Raw genomic sequence first — 18765 nt, forward strand, 5'->3', positions numbered from 1 at the left:
ACGAACTAAATTGTTTTATTTTTACTCCGGGTTGCGGGCACCTGCTTGTTAGTTCTCGCTTAGCGTTGCAGCGCGCATGCGCTGCTCGCTCTGCGAGAGCTAATGTGATCAGGAGATTTCAGAAAGGGACTTGAAGCCCAGCCCATCATTTTCATTGGGTCGCGTCACCATTTATGGTAAAGGCTGGCTTCCCATTGAAAAGGATGCTTCTTAGTTACCACCCTGTCTCCCTTTTGGACGGCCCATCCGGACTGGGTCGTTTGCTTCACGGCTGTAGTGAAGCAATTTCTTATCTTTGGGGGTGTGTAGTGGCTGATCATGTTTCCTTTTATTACTTAATGCCGGGCAGGCACAGAGCTCAGAGGCGCAGGGGGTCATGGAGAGGACAGGGGGATACCGGCATACTCTGGGTGCTTTCACGTTCAGCAAAAGTTTGCAGCGTGTATTGTGTGTTGTATAACGTGTTAGATCGTGATGGCGCTTTTACTTTTACAAACCGTGGGGCAACGTTCTTTGTAATAACGTTTTCCCTCTTTAAGGTGCTTGCAGTTTTGCAAACAGCGGCGCAACGTTCTTCGATATGCTACGACGGACTTAAGAGGCTATGAAACAAGGCCCTGAGTTCCATAGAAAAATCTACCACGAGCTTCGTCATTTGTTTTTGATTGACTTTCATTTATTCGCTCCAGGGCGCCTCGCAGCATCTGGTCCGGGTTTCCTCACCCAGCCGTGCTGTGCAGCTTTTTCTAAATAAGGAAGCTGCTTTTCGCAGAGCAGCCTGAAATGAAGGGCTTTTGCTGCGTCCTAGACTCGTGGGGGGCACTGGGGTAACCATCGCATGCTGCCCGCATCCCTGGCGCCGCCTTTTCACCTTTATTACATAGCCTTTTTCACATAGCAACATTCATCCTTCTTATATATGTTACACAACTCTACTAAACAGTTTCACGACGTGTGAGGCACAGTGACACTCATGTTATCGACATTAGGAAGATAAGAGGTCGAGTCAGTCTTGTCGTCGTCTGGATATTTGATCATAAAAACAGATCCCTGGGAGGGGGCGTGGCGAAGATGGCGGCCTGAAGAGATGTAAAGTTCCGAGGCTCCCCGCCGCGGCCCTTCCCCCCGGGTTAATCCGCGCCTGCAGTCCCCCAACTGCTGCAGCAAATTATTCACCATGATACGGGGGCATAGCGACCCTATGACGAGGGGTCCGCTGGGCCTGCAGAGCGGTGGAATCCCGCGCATTCATCGGTGGAGGTCCCGGCGACTACAGCAAAATGGCGCCCGCTCGCCGACTGCTGTGACTGCAAGTGGAGGCGACGGGCACCCTCTTTGGTCTCGGGTCCCGCACCAGGCGCAGTTCCAGAGTGGTGATTCGCGCACCGGGCGCGATATATGCTGTGAGCGGCCCCGGAACTGCAGAGAGGTGAGCGCGATTCCCTGTGTTGGCCTGCACCGGGCTGGAGGCGTGCTGGGCGGCCGGTGCCAAAATCGAGGCCCCGCATCGGGCCTAGCCACGGCACAGATTGTACCTTCGGGCGCGCGCCAGACTAGCGCAATGGAGTGAAGGAGCCTGGCGACTGCGGCGCGACACCGTGCTGGCCAATTGCAGAGATAGATGGACACTTAATACTCAGTGACTCTGCCCCGGGCCGCGCGGTGACGGAGGTGACCCTGGCTTTTCTGGACCTGGGGGGGGCCACCACTACTGCAGCTCTCCCAAAGCCTTCAACCTTGGGGTGAGTTTGGGTGACCGGCCTTCACTCGCCTTTACCTACCTGCGGCAGTCCTGCGGCGCGGAGCCGCTCCATGGCATTGGCGCCTTGACGCTGTGCAAGCGGTGGACTACGGTGGGCCTTCCTGGGACCGCTGCGACCGGTGGGTGCCTTCTGTGCTGCAGGAGTTGGCGTGCCCGGTGTGGTGTGGGGTCTGCCCATTACAGCTTGGAGACTCAGATCCGCTTCCTAGACCCAGGAGTGTCGGGACGAGTGCGGAGTGGGGGGAGAGGCAGCGGTGGTGCCCAACAGGTCCGGTAACATAGGGGGCGATCCCGCCCTTCTCCAGGAGGGGTGCCGGAGGCCAGTCCACCCCTGACTTTCTGCGCTCGGAGACAGACCTAACGGTGCGCACGGGGCTGGCCCGATTGGCGTCCTCTAGATTTGGCCTCTGTGGGACTCTGGTCAGCCGCTTCAGAACTGGACAGAACCTCGGTGCTTGCATCTTCTTAGTGGCTACTGCGGTCTCAGGTGTGCCCTTCCTGGACTCGGGCCCTGGGGTCTGACAGCTCTTGAGGTCTGTGGGATCTGGGTTTGCTTTCAGTTTTGGAGAGGGTGGCCAACGGACTATACAGAACAGCCACAAATTCCTCTGGGATACACGCAGTCTTGCGGAGGGGGGGTCCTCGTTGCGCTGCATGTTGGAGCTCTCTCTGCGGCGCACCTCCCTCGCCGACCGGGCCTGGGATCATGGCCTAGCGTCGTCCCAACTTGAGCCCCCCCTCTGTCTTCCCGACGCTGCCTGGGTCTGCTTTTGTGGGGGATCGGCCGCGGCCTGGGAACGGCAGCCTTGGATACATCACCTTTCTGGGACGCTGGAGACGGAACCCACAGGTGGACTCATCAATACGACCAACGGGCAGCCACTCAGTCGTCCCATTAGGGGAACTGGCATGGCTAACATGAAAAAAAAGGGGATCGCTCCTTGAAAGACATGCTCACAAAGGGATCAGCAACTGGAGATAGGGGGAGCTCTACCCCACCCTCGTCGACGCAGTCCACTCGACAGGATGAAGGCGAGGTGCCCATCACCCGGGCCTTTCTTGAATCTCTGTTTAACACCCTTCGTGAAGTCTTCCAGGCACTTAAACAGGAGGTGGCGCGGGAAGTATGAGAAATCCGCTGTGCTGTGAATGAGTTGGGAGAGCGTGTGGCAGCCATAGAGAACGGTGAGCACTCTAAATCTGAGGAAGTCGAGCAGCTACAACAGGAAGTCCTTCGACTCCGGGATCAGCAGGTCGACTTGCAGGCTCACGCGGAGGATCTTGAAAATAGATCCTGCTGCAACAACATCCGCGTGAGGGGTGTCCCATTGCAAGCTGAAGGGGCAAACGTGACTGAACCTCCAGGGCCTCTTTCGGGACATTTTAGGGGCTGGCCAGGACTTTGAGATCCGCATCGATCGCGCCCACAGGGTGGGTTTTGGAAGGAAGGCGCCGGCCCCCCCACCAGACATCCTGGCTTTCTTACCGGACTTTCCCCTGAAGGAGCCTATTTTAAAGGAAGCTCGCCTAAAACAACCACTCACGTATCAGGGGCATGTCATAGCTCTCTACCAAGATTTGGCCTCCATCACCCTTCAGAAGCGGAAAGCTTTCAAGGACGCGACCACCTTCCTAAAAGCTAATGGAGTGCCCTACTTGTGGGGCCATCCCTTCCGATTATTCTTCAAGTGGAATGGCAGGTTGCACCAAATCCGCTCGTTCCAGGAGGTGTCCGACCTACTCGGCCTTCCTCTACGCAGCCCTGACTCTTCTTCTAAACCGTCGCAGTGCTCTTCCAGAGATGGCTGGCAGCGGATGGGACGTCGCCGGTCATACTAAGCATCACACTCTCGCAACCCCGGGGGCTAGGGGGGAGGGAGGGGGTGGGGATAGGGTGGGAGTTGCGGAGAGGGGGCGAGGGGGGGTATCGGTGTGCGGCCCAGGGAAGGCTCTAGAGGTAGACGGCATCCTGGACTTCGAGCCCGATTGTGGCGGTGTCACTGAGTCGACTTCTCATAAGCACAACTTGTCGTTACCCAGCTGACACACACTCCACGAACTCTGGTGTCTCCCATGGCAACCCAAGTTCTCACTCTTAATGTGAAAGAGTTAAATAGCCCCATCAAGAGACGGGCGATTCTGAGTTACCTAGAGCATTCTGAGGCCTCGATTTGCCTGTTGCAGGAAACACACTTACTACCCAAGGACTGGCATAGAATGTGTTCTCGAGCGTTTCCTCACCAGTTCTTTTCTTCTATGCCGGACAAGAAAGGGGGGGTGGCCATACTGTTGGCGCGACACTTTCATGGCGGCATTGGGGACAAAGTAGCAGAGGTAAAGGGGAGGCTGCTGGCCTACAGGTTCTGGGTGGGGGGTACCCCTGTTATTGTGGGCTCCCTTTATGCTCCCAACGCTGGACAAGAGCTGTTTCTCACAGATTCCCTGGCTGAAATCTTTCGTCACCATGACCGGCAAATTTTAATTGGGGGCGACCTCAACCTAGTCATGGACTCTGGTAAAGATCGTTCGGGTCAGCGCCAGGGGGGTGCCGGGGTGATCTCGAGCACGGGACGGGACTTGCTGTGGAGTAGGGGGCTGATAGATCTTTGGTGAGCGGCTCATCCCCACAGCACACAATATTACTTTTATTCCCACGTACATCAAACGTATGCTCGGCTGGATCACTTTATAGGGTCGTCCGACCTCAACGCACTGGCCCAGACCGTGGAAATTGTCCCGGCGGCTCTTTCCGATCATGACGCCGTGATTGTCACGCTTGACCTTCGTCCTCTGCATCGTCCAAAGGGGAGGTGGCGTCTCCGGGAATCCTTACTGCAACTTCCCGACGTTGTACAGCAGGTGCATAAATGCATCACTGACTATTTGATGACTAATGACTCCCCCGACGTATCCTTGACTGCATTATGGGGGGCCCTTAAAGAGTGAGAGGGGAACTAATAGCTATATCCGCGGCAGTTAACAAAATTCGCAGAGAGAAGAGAGAGGAGCTGACGGCCAAAGTGGCGGAACTCGAAAGAGTTCACAGTTGTACTGGCGCCCCGAGAATGTGGCGGCAGCTGAAATCAGCCAGGGCCCAGCTGGCTAGCCTAGACCTTGATAGGGCGGAGTACGCCGCCTTACTACTTAAACACTCCTACTATATCGGGGGCGATAAAACGGGGAGGCTCCTGGCGAGCAAACTTCGAGCCAGGGCTCAACAGTCCAAAATTGTGGCCCTCAGCACTTCCGCCGGTGAGCGGGTCGAAGACTATGAGCGGATTGCAAAAGCCCTTTGTGAGTTCTACGCAACTTTGTATAGTAGGGACCCTACGGTCGACGGCTCGGGGGAGGCCTATCTTAGCCAGGCGGTGGTTACTACTCTAAATGCGTCTGGGGCTACAGCGTTGGACGCTCCAATTAGAGTAGAGGAAGTCATGGGCGTGATCTCTCGCCTCAAACCTCTAAAATCCCCGGGGCCGGATGGGTTCTCGGCTGGTTTTTACAAAGCCTTCTGTCAGCCCCTTGCGCCGATTTTAACCCGCCTGTTCAACTCCTTCGAGGGACCGGGCTCTATCCCTGCAGATATGCTGGAAGCCGATATAGTGGTCATTCCCAAGCCTGGGAAGGACCCCACTCAGTGCGCAGCATACCGTCCAATCTCCCTTCTTAAATTTGACCTAAAGCTCTTTACGGGTGTCTTGGCAGCCAGACTGGGCCTCCGCTTGCCGGGTATTATCGAACCGGACCATTCGGGTTTTATACCCAACGGGCAAAGTAATGACAACACCAAACGATTAATGCACTTAATAGATAAGGCCCACTTTATGGATCTAGACGTGGTCTTGCTTTCAGTCGACACGGAGAAAGCGTTTGACAGGGTGGACTGGGGCTTTTCGGATAAGACGCTGGCACACTTTGGCATAGGAACTCGTTTTCGGGCTTGGGTAGCGAGCTGCTATGATCAACCCACAGCGACGATCCGGGTCAATGGGGTCAGTTCCCGGCCGTTTGACATCCGGCGGGGCACAAGACAGGGGTGTCCTCTTTCACCTCTGCTCTTTGCGCTATATATTGAACCTCTAGCGCAACGAATTAGGGACAACCCCAACATCTCTGGAATTCCCTTCGGAGGGGAACGCCATACTGTTAATTTATATGCGGACGACATCTTGGCGACTCTTGATACTCCCAGCCGCACTGTTCCTGCATTCTTACAGGAGCTGACGGACTTTGGTAAAGTCTCGGGCTTTAAAGTGAACGTGGGGAAATCCATGCTGCTGCCGCTGGGTCTCAATGCAGCTGCCTCTGATGGTACGGTTATAGGATTTGGGGAATTGTGACCTCAATCTCAAATCCCTTACTTGGGGATAACTCTAACCTCGTCCACCGACCAAGCAATTGCCCGAAATTATTCCATCCTCCACTCCCAAATCACTTGAGATCTTCGCAAATGGCAGTCACACCCCCTATCGCTGCTCGGCCGCGTGGCTGCGGTTAAAATGTCCATCTTGCCTAAAATACTCTACATATTTCAGACTATCCCGGTTGGACCCCCCATGAGGCACATCCATTCTCTGCAACAAGAGCTACTCCGTTTTATCTGGGCAGGGAAGCGTCCGAGGGTCCGTAGAGACATTGCCTACCGTTCCACGGACGAAGGGGGGTTGGGGATTCCTCACCTACTGTCCTACTATAGAGCGGCGCAACTTCGCTATCTTGTGGAATGGAGTAGACCTGAGTCAGAGAAGAGATGGCTGTGTCAGGACAGAGCGACGGCAGGTCTCTCCTTGTGGAAGATACCATTCCTGAAGCCTGCAGATAGACCACGGTACCTCAATAGATCTCCCATCATGCGCTCGGTGGTGCGGGTGTGGGATGCGGTGGCGACCCAGCGGCACCTTACATCCTTCCCCTCGCCGCTGATGCCCCTATTTGACAATCCAACCTTCCCTCTGGGACTTGACACGAGGGCGTTTCCGGAATGGCGAGTCTCGGCCTGTAAATCTGCAGGACACCTCTTTGATATTGACGGGTTTCTCCCCTACGCTGAGTTGACTAACTGGCAGGGCATTCAACACCCCAAAAAATTTCAATATTTCCAACTTCACCATTGATTACTTCATCCTGACACGCGCCCGCTTGTGAGTAGACACCTTACGACCTATGAGAAGTGGCTTTTATCGAAGAACTCTGACCGCCATTTAATTTCTGAACTATATCTTATGTTGCGAACCCCGGCCTCTGCGGAGCGTTCGGCTGGGCAGCGACAGTGGGAGGCGGAGTTAGGTAGGAGCCTCTCATTAAAGGAGTGGCAACAGATCTACTACAGAGCGAACCATACTGCCAGGAACACAGCAAGTAGGGAAGCAGCGGTTAAGGTCGCCCTTTACTGGCACCTGACTCAGGCCCGCCTTAATAAAATTAACCCAGATCGAAGCCCCACCTGTTGGAGGGGCTGTGATGAGGAGGGCACATTGACGCATATCCTTTGGGACTGTAGGGAAGTGACAGGTTACTGGACCACAGTCCTTGACGATATAGACACTTACTTTGACACAGAAATACCCCGCTTCCCTGTCTATACTCTTCTAGGGTTGCCTAACGCACTCATCTTCCCGTTGAAATCCATTCGGGGGAAACAGATGGGGCTCGCAATGGGCGCAGCAGTACATCATATTTTATCGCTATGGGGCACGCAAACTCGCCTGACACACACTGGGTGGTTACACAAACTGTGGTACATTATCGGGATGGAGCGCATACACGCTAACCTGACCGACTCATCAGACTCTTTCGGTACTATCTGGCGCCCTATCCTGGCACTGCTGGCGCATGAATTTAATGAAGTAACATGCCCCAAATACCTCTGTTTACTCCGACTTACTGAAGTCTTGCGCTCTAAGGATACTGATTAGGGGACACTTCATCTTCTTGCTCACAAGGAGTGGCAGCACACTGGTACGGGTGAGGGAGGCGGAGTTGGGCTAGGGAGGGAGGGAGGGAGGGGGTAAGTAATGGGCAGGTTTAGCCAGGGTGTAGAACTAGGTATCGCCCTTTCAAAGTATGTTATAATTTCTGGGCCTCATGCTGGACATCTTCCCCTTTTCGCATGGACAGTTGTCGCCAACTTTGGCTACGTACGCTAGGGATCAGTTGCTTACATCAAGCTATGGGGTCTGTTGGGCTACGAATGGGCAATGTTGGGCTTGTTCGAATGTCAATTTGCCTGCTTGAAACCAATAAATAAAGTTATTAAAAAAAAAAAAGATCCCTTACGAATGACACAACCCGGCAGACTATCTCGCTGGCTGGAAACGGGACTCCCGCTCTCCAGGCCACCCATGGCTTCACCTCGCACAAACACCACATTCTCCACTTAGTGGCAAGCATGACATCAAAGTCGTTGTCCGTCGTCTGATAACTCGCAGAGAAGGTGAAGATTGGTGCCCCGAGTAGGGACGTACAGCTTATATGTACAAAGCATACCTTTCCACTGCACCCCCACCTCCTTAACTGCATCACCCCTAAACTGCAGAGCAGAACCGTCCTGGACCGCTTACATCAAAAGCCCTCTCCCCTCTACGAGGGCATTGCACCTCATCCAGACATGTGGGCGACCACTGATGCCTCTGAGCGGACCAGACTCTGGGGCGAGGAATGGACATGAGGTGGCCAGTCCTGAGGCACTGATGGACATGCCCCAGCTTACTACAGATATTACTACTCATGTGATAAACACATGACTCGTTACTCTCTCCAGCGGTGTCCGTCTTCAAGTGTTTTTTTATGCTCTCCTTTCCCCCAACCCCTCTTTTTTTCCTCCCTTATTGTAATATGTAACATCATAAACAGCTTTAGTTCTTTCAACATAGTTTAATAGTCTTGTAGATTTCTTTATGTATCTGTTGTCTTTGTAACTCACCTTTATGAGACTGTATTCTTAATAAAGCTGATTAGACCCTTCTCTTATGTTTAATGTAGGTGAATCGCTTCTCCAGCCTACGAATTTCATATCAATTCAACCCTCTGAATGTGTTCTTGGTCAGTACTTTACAACGTACAGCTAGGATTCTTTCATATACATTTCCGTATTTTCCGGACAGAGAGCCTAAAAATGTATAGCATAAACAAACATCCATGGTGACGTTTGGGTTGTCTACGGGCACCCACAAGCTTTTTACAGAGTTAAACTTCACCAGTGAAGTAAAAAAAAATGTTTTTCTGATTTACCTCCGACCTTTTTTTTGTGGAAACGTGCCTTTCAGAACTGAACACATTAAAACATACAACCCCCACCCCACCTTCTCACCCCACACCCCTTCTCACCCCACACCCAGCCTTCTCACCCCCACCCGCCTTCTCACCCCCACCCGCCTTCTCACCCCCACCCAGCCTGCTCACCCCACACTCTGCCTTCGCACCCCCACCTTGCCTTCTCACCTCCACTCTGCCTTCTCACCCGACACTCTGCCTTCTCACCCGACACTCTGCCTTCTCACCCGACACTCTGCCTTCTCACCTCCACCCCGCCTTCTCACCCCACGCTCCTGAACAGCATATAGGGTCCTAGATATCATCTCCGGAAGGGGGCCCAGTATTTCAGATGTGGCCTCCACCAGGTGGAGCGCTCCAGACGAGGCCTCCATAGCTCAGCTAAGTACCCCACATGGGCCTTTAGGGACAGAAAACATCGCTCCAGACATCACCCCTAGAGGGGGGCACAATAAATTTACATGCCGTCCCCAGAATTCAAGAGCGTCTCCAGATGGGAACCACGAAAACAGGACATAATGTTCGAGGTGTGGCTTCCGCAACAGGACACAATGTTCTAGCCTTGGCCTCAGAAGTGTGCACAGTATTTTAGAAGTGACCTCCAGAAATGGACACAGTGCTCCAAAATGATATTCCTTTTGATATATTCTTTAAATGTGGACAGTATACTTTAGATGGGGCCTCCAGAACAGCATGCACTGCTCCAGAAGTGGCCTCCAAAAGGACAAAGTTCTCCAGAACTGCACGCACTGCTCCAGAAGTGGCCTCCAAAAGGACATAGTTCTCAGGAACTGCACGTGCTGCTCCAGAAGTGGCCTCGAAAAGGACATAGTTCTCAGGAATGGCACGCGCTGTTCTAGAAATGGCCTTGAAAAGGCCATAGTTCTCCAGAAGAACTATCCAGATCTCAGTGCACTGCAGATGAAGCCGAGCGGTTTCTGCAGACAGCATGCACTCGCGGTTGTCTGGCTTTACTCCTCCTTGTGGAATGGAGGTTCTTTTCCCAAAGCCAGTGCACACAGACTCGAATGCGTCACTTCCTCTTGTTACTTCTGTTGTTACATGGTATGTCTTATTTAGTCTGTAAGCACTATTTTCTTTAATGAGTTGCTCCTACTTCAAGCATGACACGCTTTCCTGCAACATTCAGCGCGCTTTCACTTTCCAAGCAGGCCAGGACAATGACCACCACTTCTTTGAAATGAAATGGGTCTCACATTTACAAGAGTTTGAGCTATTGGCATTTTAAGTGGATGAATTATCAAAATAGATAAATAAAAGGCCTTCTCATTTACAATGTCAATAGCTTAAACTCTCGAAAATGCGAGACCTATTGCATTACAAATGCTTTTTTTCCCAGCAGCACAGTTACAAAGTAAGTGAAAAGACCGGCGTTCTCAAGCAGGTGATGACGGTCAAAGTTATGTGCAGTTAAAATGTCACTAGGGGATTATTTTCCTGTGCATCATACTGGGCTCAGCCGTATATAGCAGAGCGCCCAGTTTTTTAATTCATACAAAAGTAGGTATAGGGCAGCAGCATTAATGATTAGGGTAATAACAACTCCGGGTACATGGGGGTAGGAGGGGGGGGGGCACATTTGTTTTTTTCCTGGGAGGATATAGAAAGGCCGGCGTGCCTGAGACATATTTCCCATTCTGCCCCACTCCACATCCTAAAGAGTCCCTTCTCCCTCGCCCGCCCCCCTCTCCTTCAAGTGACCTTCATGTTCAGCGCTCTTCACCTTCTGGAACATTCCCCAGACTCGCTCGCAGACATTTAAAGCAACGCGAACATGTCCCCCCAGTACAGATGATGAAGGGTGCAGGCCGTGCTCCCTCAAGCTTTGACGTCACCTAGGGCAAAACATTAGGACGGGCCTCCGTAACCAAACATTTAACTTACTTTAAAATACAAATACAGAGCACGAGGCGGGGATACACGCAGGTGGACGCCCACCATTTTGGGGGACTGAGATAGGGGAATGGAGGAGCGAGGGCAGGGCCATTAAAGGAGGAGGTAAGTGGAAAAGTAAATTACAGAAGCTGCAAGGGCACAGGGGCTTGAGAGGCCATTAAACCTCATCTATGTCCGTCTTTTACTACTTCAATGGGAGCACATGGCTTGTTTCCTTGCTCTAGGGTTCATGGCACCCTTGCTCATTGGTGCTTCAACAGTTTTCAGAGTGGGGTGCCGCCATCTATGGTATATCACTAAAATCCTAGGGACTGAGAAAATTCCTAGACTCTCACAAAGAACAAGGGCAGCAAAAATATATTGCACACAAACGATAATGTGTTAAAATCAGGTTTGAGTGAATATTTATTATTAGCCCATCGTGAAGACAAGTGTCTTGATTTGTTTTGATCCTATTAAATTCTTTGTTTCGATTACACTTCAGAATTTTTTTTAAAAATCGGCCATGTGTGTTTTCCTAAAGGCTGAAATATTTGTACAGTTCAATTACAGGTATTTCAGTCAGCATTTGTGGAGCGTGGCACAGTCACCCCTGGAGGTATCTGGGCGCTGGGGTTTAAAGTCTCCGTCAAAAAGCAAGGTCTTCAAGGGCGCCAACCGCTCTCGCAATAACCAGGGCACACCGGTTCTGGGAGGGAGAGGGTTGAGGGGGGTAAGGGATTTGGGGTTTTATTCTTCTGTCAAAATGAGTTTGCTTTGTGTGTACCTCGCAGGGGCCTTCGCCCTGCCGGGCCGCTTTGGACATTTGCCTCACTGACAAACCCTAGCTTTGAACTGCGAAGACGGTGGGTGGCTGGGCCGGAGTTGGAGAAGGTCCTGCTTACTCAAACAGGAATATGCGGGGTTTGTATTGTGTCTACTTTATTGCCTGAAACTCAATAAAACAAAGTTAAACAAAAAAAATTTTAAAAAGCAAGGTCTTGAGGAAACGACGGGAAGAGGGAAGAAATGAGCAGAAAAGGCAAAACAGAGCAAGAAACGAGCGGAGGAGGCACAATCAGAGGGCTGCAGGCAGAAGAAGGGCTGCAGGCAGAAGAGGGTAGCCGACTGAGGGCAAGCTGGACAGGAGAACTGTCGCAGGGGGATCTGGCATAAAAGGAAACAGCGTTTACATCGCATGAGCTACAACGCATGCGATAACAACGTGGTTGCGCTGTCGTTACAATGCAAGCCAGTACATCGCAAGTCGTTTCTACGATTTGCTGTAGGGGGCGCCCTAAACTAAGGAATAGTATAATTTACACTTCCAACACCTTCCCTTCTGCTGCACACGCTGGAGTTGGAATAGTAAATTATACTATTCCTAAGTCCAGCCGCCCCCTACAGCAAGTCGTAGAAACGATTTGCGATGTAATGGCTTGGGTTGTAATAACGCGGTCGTTGTAACGACTGCGTTGTAATCGCATGCGTTGTAGCGCATGAGGTGTAACAGCACATATTCGTAATTAAATGCTCTTATGTGTTAGAATAATAAAAATGACATCCTACAGAATTTCCTTTCAAATTCCATGCAAGATTACCATGTAGCTTGCTTCATAGTGGTGGCTCCTCCGCTAAGGCGGAGGAGCTTCGCCCCACTGCTCAGTGAGCAGTGCAAAAAAATAAAGATAAAATGATAATAACCAGAGTAGTTATCGATTTATTTTTCTTTGCTGGACTTGGAGCTAGGTTGTGCGGGGTTATGTTGGGCTCGCTGCCGTCAGAGCAGAGTGAGGAGTGGTTTGCACTCCCTAAGTGTGTATGACGGTTTGGACGGCTCTTTTGGGCCAGCCAAACTGTAATGCGCACTTATCATGTTCTCCACCGGGCTGTGTTGCACAGCCCAGTGGAGAACATGCCCACGCACTGCCTGACAGGCCTGTTTGGCTGCTCAGACCAATCACAATGCTGTTGGTGCAGCGTCGTGGTTGGCTAGGAGAGGCAGGGAGGCTGAGTGCTTCCGGTTCTGCGGAAGGAGTAGAGGCAGTGGTGGCTGCGACGGCGACAGGTAAGTTGATTTTTTTATTATTTTATCACCCTCCCGCCTCACCACCCCCATTCCGAGGCAGCCGCCTATGACCTTCTTACTTCGCAGTCAGAGAAAGAAAACACAATGTTCCATGTTAAAAGAATAACCAGCAATTTGTGGGACATAGCCTGACATTTGACCTGTCTTTAACCACATAGCAAATGTTACAAGAAAAAAAAAACAATTTACAGGCTGCTTCATGGCTATTTCGCCTCCTGATCTCCATCCAGCATGCTTATTTTGCAGGGAGCTGCAGTACCCCTTCTTCCAACGCCTATGCTCAATGAATCAGGGGTTTATAAAGCCCGACTACTCACCCGTGAGGGTCTGAAGCAGCCACACACGTGCAGGTAAGAGTGGTGGGCTGGGTGGGGGAGGAGGATTTTGACAGACGATGACGTGGTAAAATGTATTATTTAATTAATTTCCCCTCGTCATCGTCTGTCAAAATCCCCCCGCCTGGCCCCACGGCTCTTACCTGCATGGGCCGCGACTGGTCTCAAGGCACGGGGGGCTCCTGGGTGTGGAGGATCATTCGAAGAGCCATGTCTTGAGGTCCTTCTTGAATTGGGTCAGCGGCAGATTGCCTGAGGGGCAGGGTGTTCCAGCTCTTGGCGGCGAGGTAGGAGAAGGAACTTCCTCCGTTTCTGGTCTTGTGGATCCTGGGGACAGAGGCTAGGGTGCTTTGGGTGGAACTGAGTTGTCTGGCGGGTAAGTGGAATGTGAAGTGGTGGTTCAGGTATATTGGTCCTATGGTGTGGAGAGCTTTGTAGGTATGTATGAGGAGCTTGAAGGTGATTCTCTTGTTGACCAGGAACCAGTGGAGTTGTTGGAGGTGTTGCGTGATGTGGCTACGGCGGGGGATGTTGAGCACCTGTCTGGCAGCGGGGTTTTGAACGTTCTGTAGCTTCTTGAGCTGTTTCTGGGTGACGCCAGTGTAGAGTGCATTGCCGTAGTCCAGTCTGCTGGTGTTGGGTCCGTAGGTGAAAGTCTTTCCTGTTTCTGTGGGGATCAATCTGAAGGTCTTTCGAAGCAGGCGCAGTGTGTAAATCCAGGCTGAGGAATGTTGATTTGGCGGTTCATTGTGAGCAACGAGTCCAGTATGATGCCATGGTTGCGTGCGTGGTTCGTGGGGGTGGGAGGGGGTTCCAGAGTGGCTGACCACCAGGAGTAGTCCCAGGCTGAAGCGGTGTGGCCCAGGGTGCTCTTGCTACAGTACTGACAACGGGGGAGCAGGAGCCATTGACTGTAGTGGCGGGCCTGCGGCTTCTCCAGGGGTGTAACGAAGGCCCCGCAGCCCCTGCGGCATCAGCCTCCCTCCACCCCCCCCCCCCACCTGTCAGGAGTGCCCCATTCAGCCCAAGCCCAACGAATATCTATGAGCGATGAAAGAGACAGGGAGGACCCCCTTCACATTCTGCCAGTGACAGCTTAATTTGTGAACGGAAGAGTGCCAGTCCCAATGTCATGTTCTAAACCCACGGCCAGTGCGATTAAACCTTGGAGTGTCAAATACAAAGACTCGAGGCCTTAAACCGCACCAGGCCTCTTTAATACACTGTTAGACACTACTTGCCCCTTTATGTCACTCTTACAGGTTCCTGCTTTCTGTCTTTGTTGCGTTGTTTTCGTCTTTCCTTTCCTTCGTTTTTCCGAATTGTGTGCTTTCTCCGCTCTTGCTCTTGGTAAATATATTTTGTATAATAATAAGGGCCGGTCCTCAAAAATTACTGCCGGTGCTCACCACCGGCAACCACCTTCAAATTAAGCACGGACGTCATTTACCTCCAAATTACGTCCATGAAATTAAGCACGGTGACTGCATGCTGCATGGGGGAAACATGGGAGGGAGGTACGTGGGGGCGCTTCATTTTGCGCTACGCCCCTGGGCTTCTCGGTGGGGTTTCTTCAAAATCTCCTATTCCTAAACGCCCGCTAATGCTATTTTGACATAACCAGTAACCACAATCAATCTTTTGTAATATCTCACCCAACCCCTCTCTGATAAGCTATTTATTTCTGTAACTTTAAAAAAAAGCGAACCTTTCCCATAAGCAGCAGTAAATGGAGGGTGGATGACAGAGGCACAGTATGCCTATGACAGATGACAAATACAGATAGGATAGGGGTAAGGTGATGACGTTACGTGGGCTGGCCGTGGAGCAGGCGCGAGCCACTGTAATTTGATGCTAAGCACTAGCTGGGCAGCCCGGGCCCCCTGCGGCGCAAGGGGGGCCCATTCAATCCAAGGTCAATGCATATCTGGAGATATAGGAGACTCGGGCCCCCTCATCACATTCAGCTGGGGGTGCAACATTTTGAGTTACATCACTGAGGGTCACGTGACGCTTGATTACAAGGGCAGGTAACGTTGGACATTGATTGGATAACAGAGCAGGTGAAAGCAGAGGGAGACCTGAATATAATATAAGGGCACTCAGCAGGCAGGTTTGGATTCGGGACAATTAAAGGTCACCCCTTGAGGGCGTTACCCTCTTTTCAATAACATACATCCTCTAATAAGCAACATGAATACACAGACTTCCATTAGGCCACACACTCTGCAAATATGCATTTCCTTCCAAAAATGTTGTTTTTGTCAATTTACTTTAATGAGCTCACCCCTTTTAAAAGCTGGTCTCGCCCTCGTTCGTGCGACAACTGGTTGACTCTCGAACAAGGTTAAATGGTTCAAGGCACAATGGTATTTGGATAGAATATGGATTATTAATAGGGTATGTTTCAAAGGGTTCTGATGCTATATCAGAGTGAAGGTACCAAGGTGGTGGTACATGGGGCATAGAGGGTATATAGAAGATGCACATGAGGGTGGTGTATAGGGATTTCAGATGGCATATGGGAGGGGTGGTAATGGGGATGGTAGATGTTGTACAGATTTTGAGAGCCATCAAACTCGTTAATTGTAACGTCTGTTATTCACAGCGCTTAGAAACAGCCGAAGTGAAGTGTCGAGCACTATATCAAAATATTATATGTACTATAGGTGGCGCTTTGCTTGAGTGTTTTAAGGATCGAGAGTTGCGGGTGGTATGTGGTGAACATATTAATTGGGTGGCATGTTATCGATTTCCCGTTCAATTGCATGCCCTATGGGCACAGTGTTGCCAGTCACAAGCTTTCATTTACCACATCAGTGCATTCTGGCACCCGTAGCCTCAGCTTAATCCACTGGACTCCAGCGGGCTGCAATATACACAACACGGTGATCTGTGAAGGACTGGGGGCGTCCTGACCTTGGATCACCACTCAGGTGACTGCTCCCGTTACATGGGTCTGCGGGTAATAACGTACAGTGGCGGTGCCGAGTGTCGTGTTTAATGGGGTCGGGGAGGTAATGGGCGTTGGAAACGAGGTGGCGGGGCAAGCTGGTACTGGTGCATATCGAGCCGAGGCGGGGATGTTATAAGAGGGATGCCCCGGCGGCAATGTACGGGGAAGCAGGTGATACTTGGAGGAGGTGGTACATGGCAATGCACGTGATAAATTAGCTGTGGTACTCGAGAGTATGATGGGGATGCAGGAGATATATGGAGAGGAGGTACCCAAGGATGCAAGTGATATGAAATGTGGTACTCGGGAGATAAATTGAGGGTGCAGGAGATACATGGAGAGGAGGTACCCAAGGGTGCAAGTGATATGATATGTGGTACTCGGGAGATAAATTGAGGGTGCAGGAGATACATGGACAGGAGGTACCCAAGGGTGCAAGTGATATGATATGTGGTACTCGGGAGATAAATTGAGGGTGCAGGAGATACATGGACAGGAGGTACCCAAGGATGCAAGTGATATGAGATGTGGTACTCGGGAGATATATGGGAAATGCAGGAGATACATGGAGATGAGGTACCCAAGGATGCAAGTCATATGAGATGTGGTACTCTGGGGATATGGTGGGGATACAGGAGATACATGGAGAGAAGGTACCCAAGGATGCAAGTGACATGAAATGCGTTACTGGGGTAGCACCTAAGAGATGAATGGAGCGGTGGTTCTTAAGGATGCAAGTGATATGAGAGGTGGTACTCGGGCGGTATGTATTCTGGAGATATATACAGACACGGGGGTGCAGAAGAAGTAAAGAGAGGTGGTTCATGAAGGTGCAAGTGATACGAGATGTGGTAGCGAGGCTGCTGTATATGTTTTGTATTGTAGGTATATAGCGCTTGGAAGCAGCAGGTGTATGGGGAGGTGATACAGGGAGATGCAAGTGATACGAGAGATGCCGGGGTGCAGCGCAGGGAGCAGTAGGTTGGGGTACAGCGATCGGTCGTGGAAGATGCTGGTAGAATACAGGGAGGCGGAATGAGATGGCAAAATGGGGTACAGTTTGTTACGGGAGAGAGAGGGCGTTTCTCACCTGTCTGTTCTCGACGTGCCGCTCTCGCTTTAGCCTCGACTCCCACCTGTTCCTGGCTCGGATGGAGAGAAGACGCTCAACCAGCTCGAGCTTCGCTAACGCTGAATCTGCCGCAGAGCTACGTGCGATCAGGACTCCAGTGCAGGGGGCGGGGCCTGGCAAACAGAGTCCCCGACCCCTCTAAGGTGCCATAGACAGAGGACTGCACATTCCATTTCAGCAAAGCAACTACTATAAATTGTGAATTCACGTGTTAAAAAAGGGGCCAAAGCATTCTAATTAGACACAGTAATGAGGGGTTCGATCAGGGCACTGTTGTGCCCTTACTGACCCCGACAACATGCCACCACATAGCGAGACAGCACCCACATTTTATTTCACAATAAACATGATGCCCTCGGTTTGGTAATTCAAGTTGCAACTAGATTAACCTTGATCTACCTGGTAAACTGACCACAGTCAAGATTTTATAATGTGGTTTTAAACTATGCTTCCTGGTTTCCTAACCTCACCTAATGTGTTATGTTTTTAAAAAGTAGTTAGGACTCTTGTTGCTGAATTTTTAAGCATCTGCTTTTTAGGTTTTGCCTGCACAGCGCTTGCGCTGTGCTTGAGAAATCTCTTGTATGTAATATATCAAAGGGGCTCTTATGAGTTCCCAAGGCTGAATTACTGTGTTCATTCGCTTTTGTGTGGAACTTTTTTTTTGCTAACTTCCCCTGGCTGCAGGCATTTATGATACTTCTACTATAGCTGTTCACACTGTTTAAGCCGCACTCACTGTCAAAATAAGATCTCCTACCACAGAAAAAGCAGACAGCTTCTAACAGTATGCTGGAATGCTTGCTTTTTATTACTTAGTTGCGTAAAGCAGATGCTTTAGCCTTAGAACATTTGTGAAATTTCTTTTTCATACCTCAATACCTTTCTTTGCACTTTGTAGGCATTATCGTATTTATTTTTTTCAACTTAACCTATTTGGTCATTATTTATGATCAAATTCTAAATGTTGTAATAAACAATGCACGTTAAAAATAAAGTTAATTTACAAGAGCTATGCTATATTTTACTACTAAACGGGCAGCCTCAAGTGCAGTTACCTTGCAGACAACAGGGTCATTATTTGAATGGTGCAGCACCACCGGGCCCAAAAATTGTCAGAACTCCTCTAAATTCATAATATTGCTATATTTTACCACTAAACAAGCAGTCACAATGGCAGTTACCTTGGAGTTAAAAGGGACTTAAATTGAATGGTGCACCAGGACCAAAAGCTCTAGGGACCCCACTAAACACCTAAAATTGCTATATTTTACTACTAAACAGGCACTCACAAGTGCAGTTTTCTAGCAAGCACTGGGGTCA

The 18765-nt window shown here is 50.7% G+C and overlaps 1 protein-coding gene across 1 annotated transcript in view; it reads right to left on the minus strand.

Annotated features, from left to right (window-relative positions):
- ALDOC (aldolase, fructose-bisphosphate C) overlaps positions 1–17533 on the minus strand; it is a 120639-nt gene extending 103106 nt beyond the window's left edge. Inside the window, exon 1 of the mRNA XM_085649118.1 lies at positions 17401–17533. The gene's annotated coding sequence lies outside the window, so the exon portion shown is untranslated. The remainder of the gene's footprint in view (positions 1–17400) is intronic.
- Positions 17534–18765: the final 1232 nt, after the last annotated feature.

This window comes from Triturus cristatus, chromosome 3_2, assembly GCF_964204655.1.
Source record: "Triturus cristatus chromosome 3_2, aTriCri1.1, whole genome shotgun sequence".
Lineage (NCBI taxonomy): Eukaryota > Metazoa > Chordata > Amphibia > Caudata > Salamandridae > Triturus > Triturus cristatus.